This window comes from Carlito syrichta, unplaced genomic scaffold (assembly GCF_000164805.1).
Source record: "Carlito syrichta isolate Samal-C Ts95f unplaced genomic scaffold, Tarsius_syrichta-2.0.1 Scaffold305725, whole genome shotgun sequence".
In the NCBI taxonomy this organism is placed as follows: Eukaryota; Metazoa; Chordata; class Mammalia; order Primates; family Tarsiidae; genus Carlito; species Carlito syrichta.
In genome coordinates this window covers 52,914-61,923 of record NW_007249821.1, presented here as the reverse complement: position 1 = coordinate 61,923, position 9,010 = coordinate 52,914, and positions in this window count along the sequence as shown.

Genomic DNA, 9,010 nt, shown 5'->3' with positions numbered 1-9,010 from the left:
TTTTTTTTAGTTGGAGTTTCACTCCGTCACCCAGGTTGGAGTGCAGTGGCACACTCATGGCCACCCCAGCGTTGACCTGCTGGGTTCCGGCAATCATTCTGTCTCAGCTTTCCGAGTAGCCAGAACTACAGGTGCATGCTACCACGCCCTGCTAGTTTTTTACTTATTGTAGAAACCAAATTGCCGGGGCTGGTCTAGAACCCACAGGCTAAGGCAATCCACTTGCCTCGGCCTCCCAAAGTGCTGGGATTACAGGTTGAGCCACCAATCCCAGCCCTTTCAGGCAATTTTTAAAATTCTCTTATATTTTTCTGTACTCTGTAAAGTTGGCACAATATGGCTTTTCCTCAGAATAAAGACAATTCTCAAAATGTCCAAAAAAATATAAACACTAATAGATGCTCCTGGGGGAACCAGTTAAGCCTATACCTTTCTCTGTCCAGCAACCAAGATCCAGAACAAATGTTACAACACAAATAGATCCATGTAGCTTACTGCCTGAGTGTATCTAAAATATCCCCTGCTCAGTTTCTTCCAGAAACCAATGTTGCCTCCAGTCCCCCTGGCACTCAGTGCACATCCTCTTCCCAGTGATCTATTCACTTATAAATGGTACCATTTGAAATTTGCAACGTCACGCTCTATTTTTAAAAATTTTACTTTTTATCTTTATTTTAGAGTGGAAGTCTCACTGTCACCCAGGCTGGAGTGCAGTGGCATGCTCACAGTTACCACAGCCTTGACCTGCTGGGCTCAGGCAAGCCTTCCACCTAAGCCTTCCAAGTAGATGGAACCACAGGCGTGTGCCATAATGCCCAGCTAACTTTTTTATTTATTGTAGACATGAGGTCTCATCAAGTTTCCCAGGCTGGTCTCAAACTCCTGGACTCAGGGAATCCTCTCACCTCCACCTCCCAAAGTGCTAGGATTACAGGCGTGAGCTACCCACCACACCTGGCTAAAAAAATAATTATTATTTATTTATCTATTTATTTGATTTTATTTCATTTTATTTTTTGAGTTGGAGTCTCACTCTGTCGCCCAGACTGAAGTGCAGTGGTTGCTCCCAGCCACTGCAGGCTTGACCTGCTGGGCTCCAGCGATCCTTCCACCTCAGCCTTCCAATTAGCTGGAACTACAGGCATGCGCTACCTTGCCTGGCTACTTTTTTGATTTATTGTAGAGATGAGGTCTCGCCAAGTTGCCCAGGTGGGTTTCGAACCCGCGGGCTCGGGTAATCCACTCACTTCAGCATCCCAAAGTGCTGGGATTACAGGCTGAGCCACCGAGCCTGGCTTATCTATTTATTTTTTGAGTCAGAGTCTCACTCTTTTGGCCAGGCTGGAGTGCAGTGGCACATTCCCAGCCACCGCAGTCTCGACCAACTGGGGTCAGGCAATCCTTCCACCTCAGCCTTCCAAGTAGCTGGAACTATAGGTATGCGCCAACATGCTCGGCTAATTATTTATTTATTTACTTATTGTAGAGACAAGGCCTCCCCAAGTTGCCCAGGCTGGTCTTGAACCCCTGGACTCAGGCAATCCTCTCGCCTCACTCTCCCAAAGTGCTGCGGTTGCAGGCTTGAGCTACAGTGCCTGGCCAAAACTATTTTTTAATTGACCAAAAAATACATATATTTGTCATATACAATGTGATCTTTTGAAATATGTATACAATGTGGAATGGTCAAATGAGCTAATTATCATATGCCTTACCTCACACTCATCATTTTTTGTAGTAAGAACATTTAAAATCTCTCAGCAATTTCAAGAATATGGTACATTTTTATTAACTATAGTCACTACCAGGCATGGTAGCTCATGCATATAATCCCAGCACTTTGAGAGGCAGAGGTGAGAGGATTGCCTGAGCCCAGGGGTTCAAGACCAGCCTGGGTAAGTTGGCGAGACCTCGTCTCTACAATAAATCAAAAACTTACTCAAGCGTGACACACACCTGTGGTTCCAGTTACTTGGAAGGTTAAGGTGGAAGAATCGCCTCAGCCCAGCAGGTCAAGGCTGTGGTGGCCATGAGCATGCCACTGCACTCCAGCATGGATGACAGTAAGATTCCAACTCAAAAAAAGAAACAACAACAACTATAGTCACATGCTGCACAATAGAGCTCTTGAACTTATTCCCCGTCTAACTGAAATTTTGTATCCTTTGACCAACATCTCTACATGTCATATTCTTAACCTTCCACAAGTCTTTTCTTCCCTAACCATACTCTAATATCTAATTAAATTTTAGTTTAGAATTCTTAGGAGTGATCATAAATATCAACTTTTAAAATTTGCCATTCACTTGACGTTCCACAATATGTGCGTTCCTTCCATTGTTGAAACAATTTAATCAGAAAATCACCCCAATAACCTTGACACTGGCAATCATGAAATAAACTATCACAAAGCTAATTAAGAATTCATGTCTGAGCCGGGCTCGGTGGCTCAGCCCGTAATCTCGTGCCTTGGGAGGCTGAGGTGAGCGGATTGCCTGAGCCCATGGGTTCGAGACCCGCCTGGGCAACTTGGTGAGACCTCATCTCTACAGTAAATCAAAAAAATTAGCCAGGTGTAGTAGCGCACAACTGTAGTTCCAGCTACTTGGAAGGCTGAGGCGGAAGGATCACCGGAGCCCAGCAGGTCGAGGCTGCGGTGGCTGGGAGCAGCCACTGCACTCCAGTCTGGGCAACAGAGTGAGACTCCAACTCAAAAAAAAAAATAATTCATGTCTGAAACTTATCCTTTATGTTCCTAATTGGTTTTCATATGTAACTCATAATTACCTATATATAGTATTATTTTTAAAGCAATTTTCTCCTATGATAAAAATGTTTCCACTCTCAAATATAGTAGCCACTAACTAGCCACACAGGGATATCCAGCACTTGAAATGTAGTTAAAGTACGGTTGAGAAAATGACTTTTCATTTTATTTCACTCTATTTATTTATTTTTAGAGACAGAGTCTCGCTCTGTTGCCCAGGCTGGCGTGCAGTGGTACGATCATAGCTCACTGGAGCCTTGAACTTCTGAGCTCAAGTGATCCTCCCACTCTCAGCCTTCTGAGTAGCTGGGATTACAGGTCTGAGTTACCACACCCATTCATTTTAAATTTATTTAAATTGAAATAGTTACATGGCTGGTAGCTATTGCATTGGACAGTACAATTCTAGGACTTTCCTTATCCAAAAAGACACTTTCTATATAGTAGATGGATACAGTAGATGAGCCTGAGTAAATATCACTTCCTTTCTTAAGGCTTCAGTTTCTTCATCTATAAATGGTAATGAGCATCATTACCATTCTACCTCACAAGGCTTTTGTAAAAGAAGAACAAGGTCAGCCGGGCTCGGTGACTCAGCCTGTAATCCTGCGCCTTGGGAGGCTGAGGTGAGTGGATTGCCTGAGCCGGCAGGTTCGAGACCCGCTTGGGCACCTTGGCAAGACCTCATCTCTACAATAAGTCAAAAATTAGGCGGGCATGGTAGCACACCTATAGTTCCAGCTACTTGGAAGGCTGAGGCAGAAGGATCGCCTGAGCCCAGCAGGTGGAGGTTGCGGTGGCCAGGAGCAACCACTGCATTCCAGTCTGGATGACAGAGTGAGACTCCAACTCAAAAAAAAAAAAAAGAAGAACAAGGTCATAAATATGAAAATGTCACAGAGAAATAATTATCCATTTTCTGAACTGAAAATAATTTATTATATTAATGACTATTATCATTCAACAGTTAAAGGATATGTAAAATTAGATCATTAAACTCAGTGTGTGTAGCGTTTTGGTAATAGCTTTACTGAGATATAATTCATATACACCATTTAGAGCAAATTCGATGGCTTTTAGTGTATTTACAGAGTTGTGCAATTATCACAATATATTTTAGAGCATTTTCATCACCCCAAAAACATTATCATTTTGACAGGTAGATGATGTCATAATTCTTTTAAAAAGTAATTTGCACAAACCAGTGCCTCTCACTAGGCAAGTAATGCCCTATGTGAGAGGAGACAGACCCACCAATGGAATTTGTGCCTAGGCTGACATCAGAGAGACCTGAATTTATACCCCATTTCCGCAGTTTACCAGCTATTTGATCCTGGGCAGGTTCCCGTAGGGTGTCGTAAAGCCATGTATAAAGCATTTAATGCAGAGTCTAACACAAAGCAGATGCTCAACTCATTCTCTTCCATTTTCTCCCCCAACAAGGGCAGAAGGTCCACGAGAAGCTTAGGCCATTATGGTTTATTGATGCCTCCTCAGCAACTCTTAAACTTTATGTAGGACATAGTAAATGTTCAATAACTATCTGCTGAATGAATGGATTTTCTTACCAAGTTCCTGGGGTTCCCACATGTAAGGATCAACCCCTCCATAGCTGAAAGATTCATATCCTTGGGTCCCTGATTCTGCTCGATCATCCCCTTCTCTTTTCAACAACTTATCTTTTGCTTTCTTAGCCTTCTGGACAAGACCTTGAAAAATGGAACAAACAGTACAAATGAGTCCATGAAGAACACCCAGTAAAAAGTCAAGAGACATCTCAAAAAACAAGAGTTGATGAAATAATTATCCTTTGTTTAAAAATGCATAAGAAGCGGGGGTGGGGAAGAAAAAAATGCACAAGAAATATTGGAATCCCAAGTAAAATGCAGCAACAAGCACACAGATACTGTGTTACAAATACTACAGAGCAATACATTGACTAGTCAATATTAGCATTAAGTTGGTTTATGTGACTAACACACAGGCTAAGTTACTGCTCATTGCCAAATTTAAGAGCCCAATTAAGTAGAAGGGTTAAAATAAAATGTAATGAGAGAAGCAGGGTGATAGAAGTATTTTCTTCCTTATCTTAATTGGGGTGGTAGTTACATGGGTATATACACTTTTTAAAACTTACTAAATTCTATATTGAAAAATTTACGTGTGAACTATACCTCAATTTAAAAGAAAGTGTTTTTTTAAAAAAATCAAATTCTACAGTATTAATTTATATCCCCTAGGGTCTGAGTATATTCTTCTCATTTACACCTAGAATGAGAGTCAGCCAAACCAACATCCTTGGGCTGGTGTTCACCATAATGCTGACTGGACTAGAGGTCTTCTTTCCCTACCCACTTACTGAATACATGTGAGAATATTTACCAAAAGCTTCACGAAATAGACATAACAACTACAACATAACACATAGGGAACCAGACTCGGTAAGAAGAGAAAATGAACATTTCCTGAATTGAGCCTTGTATGTGTCAGCACAATGTAAAGTGCTTGCAAATACATTATGCCAGTTCACGTACACAATGTTATAAGGCAGGTGATAGTCCTACTTACAAATGAAGAAATGACATCAGAAAGGGAGGAAAGCTTGTTTCACCCAAGATCATAGAGCTTACAGACAGCAAAAGGGCTGGAAATGATCACCTCACGTGCCTGAAACGAGAGCCCCAGCTCTCTCCAGCAGGTGGATTCACACACTATGCCTTTGCAGAACAGGGGTTCAGCCACCTGTGCTGAGGGGAGAGGACCACCTCAAATACTGGACAATAGTCAACTGCCGGGGAAAAAAGAAGTCTCAGTTCTAAGTCATTCTCTCATTAATGTTGTTAAATCTTGGGTGACTACTATCTCTTTCCTCTACTGGAATTCAGTAGAAAATATCAGATTTAATATAAAATTATATCATTACTTTTACATTTTATATATCAACACTTCATGGAGTTCTCATAACTTTGAAGCACTCTGTCACTTGAATAACATTAAAAATAGCCCCACAGTTTTTCAAAAGTCAAGGTAAATGCAGCTATGGAAGGGCTAGCAGGCAGGGGGTGAGACTGATGAGATTACAGATGGGTCTTTTTTTACATAGTCAAGCCAATAAGCAAATTCCCCAATTATTGGCCACTCTGAGATGGCTTTTTCCAGACTGGAAAAATACCAGAACTAAAGGTCATCCTTTAAAATGTACTAAGTAGTCTTTTCTAACAGCAAGGAAAAGGAAACTGCCTGATGTGAACAAAGGGTCTAGCAGACAGGAAACTGGAGCCAGCAAACAACAATTCACTTCTGCAAACAACACTAAACTGTATAGAGTTAAACAGGCAGTCTATACTATTTAGCCACTTTAGGAGACATAGAAAAACTGCCTGGCAACCTTCCCAGAGTGGCTGTAGCTCTCCCAGAGAGGCCAGTTCAGAACAATCCCAACTAGGAGTGGTGGCTCACGCCTATAATTCCAGCACTTTGGGAGGCTGAGGTGAGAATACTGCCTGAAGCCACAGGTTCAAGACCAGCCCAGGCAACTTGGCGAGACCTCATCTCTACAATAAATGAAAATATTGCCGGGCTCGGTGGCTCAGCCTGTAATCCCGTGCCTTTGGGAGACTGAGGTGAGTGGATTGCCTGAGCCGGCGGGTTCGAGACTCACCTGGGCAGCGAGACCTCATCTCTACAATAAATCAAAAAATCAGCCGGGCGTGGTAGCGCATGCCTGTAATTCCGGCTACTTGGAAGGCTGAGGCGGAAGGATCGCCGGAGCCCAGCAGTTTGAGGCTGCGGTGGCCGGGAGCGGCCACAGTTGCACTCCAGTCTGGGCGACAGAGTGAGACTCCAACTCAAAAAAAAAAAGAAAATATTAGCCAGGAGTGGTGGCGCATGCCTACAGTTCCAGCTACTTGGAAGGCTGAGGCTTGTAAGGATTGCCTGAGTTCAGCAAGTCAAGGCTGCAGTGGTTGTAAGAATGCCACTCCACTCTATCCTGTGTGACAGAGACGCTGACTCAAAAAAAAAACAATCGCACACATTTTTGAAAACACTTACAAAGCAGAAGCCACAGTTAATTTTCAATGACCTTTTCTTCTATTTAATGTAAATGGGCTAAACCAAAGCTGAACGAGGGCTGGGGCTCAAATCCACTGAAAATGTTTTTAGTAATGACTAGTTTAACTTTTCTTTTTGCAATGTCATAACATTTCTAAGTATCAAATGACGAAATGGAGAGGCGATCTGCTTTTGAAAGGGCTTTTCAAAAAAATCTTTCATGTCAATCTTTAAAACTGTACTTTCCTGATTCTGAAACACAAAAAACAGACATAATCAAGAATTTCTCCTTGAATAAGAGGATCCTTTCAAGTTTCTTTCACAAGAACAAAATTTCCATTTTATCTAGTATTCCCTAAATAGATTCCCATATCTATATTCTCTAAATAACCTTAAACATTTTTCCTCTTAAAAAATGGTCAGCCAGGCTCGGTGGCTCAGCCTGTAATCCTGCGCCTTTGGGAGGCTGAGGTGAGCGGATTGCCTGAGCCCACGGGTTCAAGACCCGCCTGGGCAGCGAGACCTCATCTCTACAATAAATCAAAAAATCAGCCGGGCGTGGTAGCGCGTGCCTGTAATTCCGACTACTCAGAAGGCTGAGGCGGAAGGATCGCAGTAGCCCAGCAGGTCGAGGCTGCCATGGCTGGGAGCGGCCACTGCACTCCAGTCTGGGCGACAGAGTGAGACTCCAACTAAAAAAAAAAGAAATAAGAAAAACAATAGTGTAACAGGATATCCCATGAGAAGTAGGCCTCTCTCCTTGCCAGCTCTCTAGCTTCCTCTCCAGAAGTTTCACTGTGGATGGTTCTCACGTGCTCTTCCATGATGCATGAGGACATGGACAAACACAAGAACATGCCTGTTCCCATCCTTCTCCTTTCCAAATGGGAGCACCCTGCACACACTGCTCTGCAGTTGGTTACATTGTTGACATATTTACAAGAGCATTGCCCATCTCTTGATGTAGAACTGCTTCCTGATTTCTCGAGGAATTTGCGGTCTCCATGGGATGGATGATTCCAAACATACTCAATCAGTCCTTTACTATACCCTTCCTCCCACAGAGCATTTAACCTTGACAAAAGACCTCAGATAAAGATGAAACATTACTTAAGGGAAAGTATCCATTGAGTGCTGCAAAGTACTCAGGCAAGATGAACCAAGTCCTCAAACAGGCAATGCAGAGTTCTGGAGTTGAAGAGACTGAGATGGTGGGTCAAAGAAGACTCTGCCGTGCTTGTTGCTATGGTGCCGCTTAAACTTGCTTGACATACTGTACTGTATCCCTTCATGGGCTTGACTCCCTCTTCTCATCTCGGACCAGTAGGAACCACATAATTTGGATACTTGGGAGAAACACAGATTTGTGCACCATCCCACACTGAATCTGAGGGTCCAGGGGCAGGACCCAGAAGTATGTTTCACACATCCTCCAGGACACTGATTCTAGCTCAAGTGTGAGATCACGGGACAAGTTGTTCAATACAACTAGTTGCCCATTGAGAATCACCCAGAAAGCTTGTAACTGGAGGGTCACGTTGTACCTCCCATGACCTGAAGCAGAACAGGGAGGGTATGCGTTAAGGGCATGACCAGCATCAAGGCTTCCCACGTGATTCCAACAGACAACTGAGGTTGAGGCTATTGCACCAGTGCAAAGTTGATTAAGGAGAATCATCTGGGATTGGCAGGGAAGGCTGGTAGTGGGCAGGAATAGTTGTGACACAGATTGCTGGTCCCCACCTGTAGAATTTTTGATTCAGTAGGTTTGGGGTGGGAGCTGAGGACCTGCCTGTCTCATATGTTACTAAGTGATGCCAATACCTGGACTCACGTGTGCGGATCACAGTCCTCAGACAATGGTTTTCCAGGCTCCAAAGTCTCTTTGAATATCTCGAAGCTGTAAACATTAATCTCAAGGGTTGTGGTTTATCCGGAGAGGTCCTGTGGCATATCCTGGGTGGTTCCAACATGCACCCAGGGTGGAGAATCATCACCCTTGACTGAGCTCCTTGGGGGATGAGGACAGGTTTCTTCTGTGCCCAGCATCCAGCACTGGTGTGGACACATGGATGCTGCTTGTTCAGTGAATGTCTACTGAGCAATAAAAGTGTTTGTTCTAGCCCTTACCACAGGGGTGCCCACAGTGGACCTGTAGAACACTCTGGGAGACTTTCATGACTATCCCAG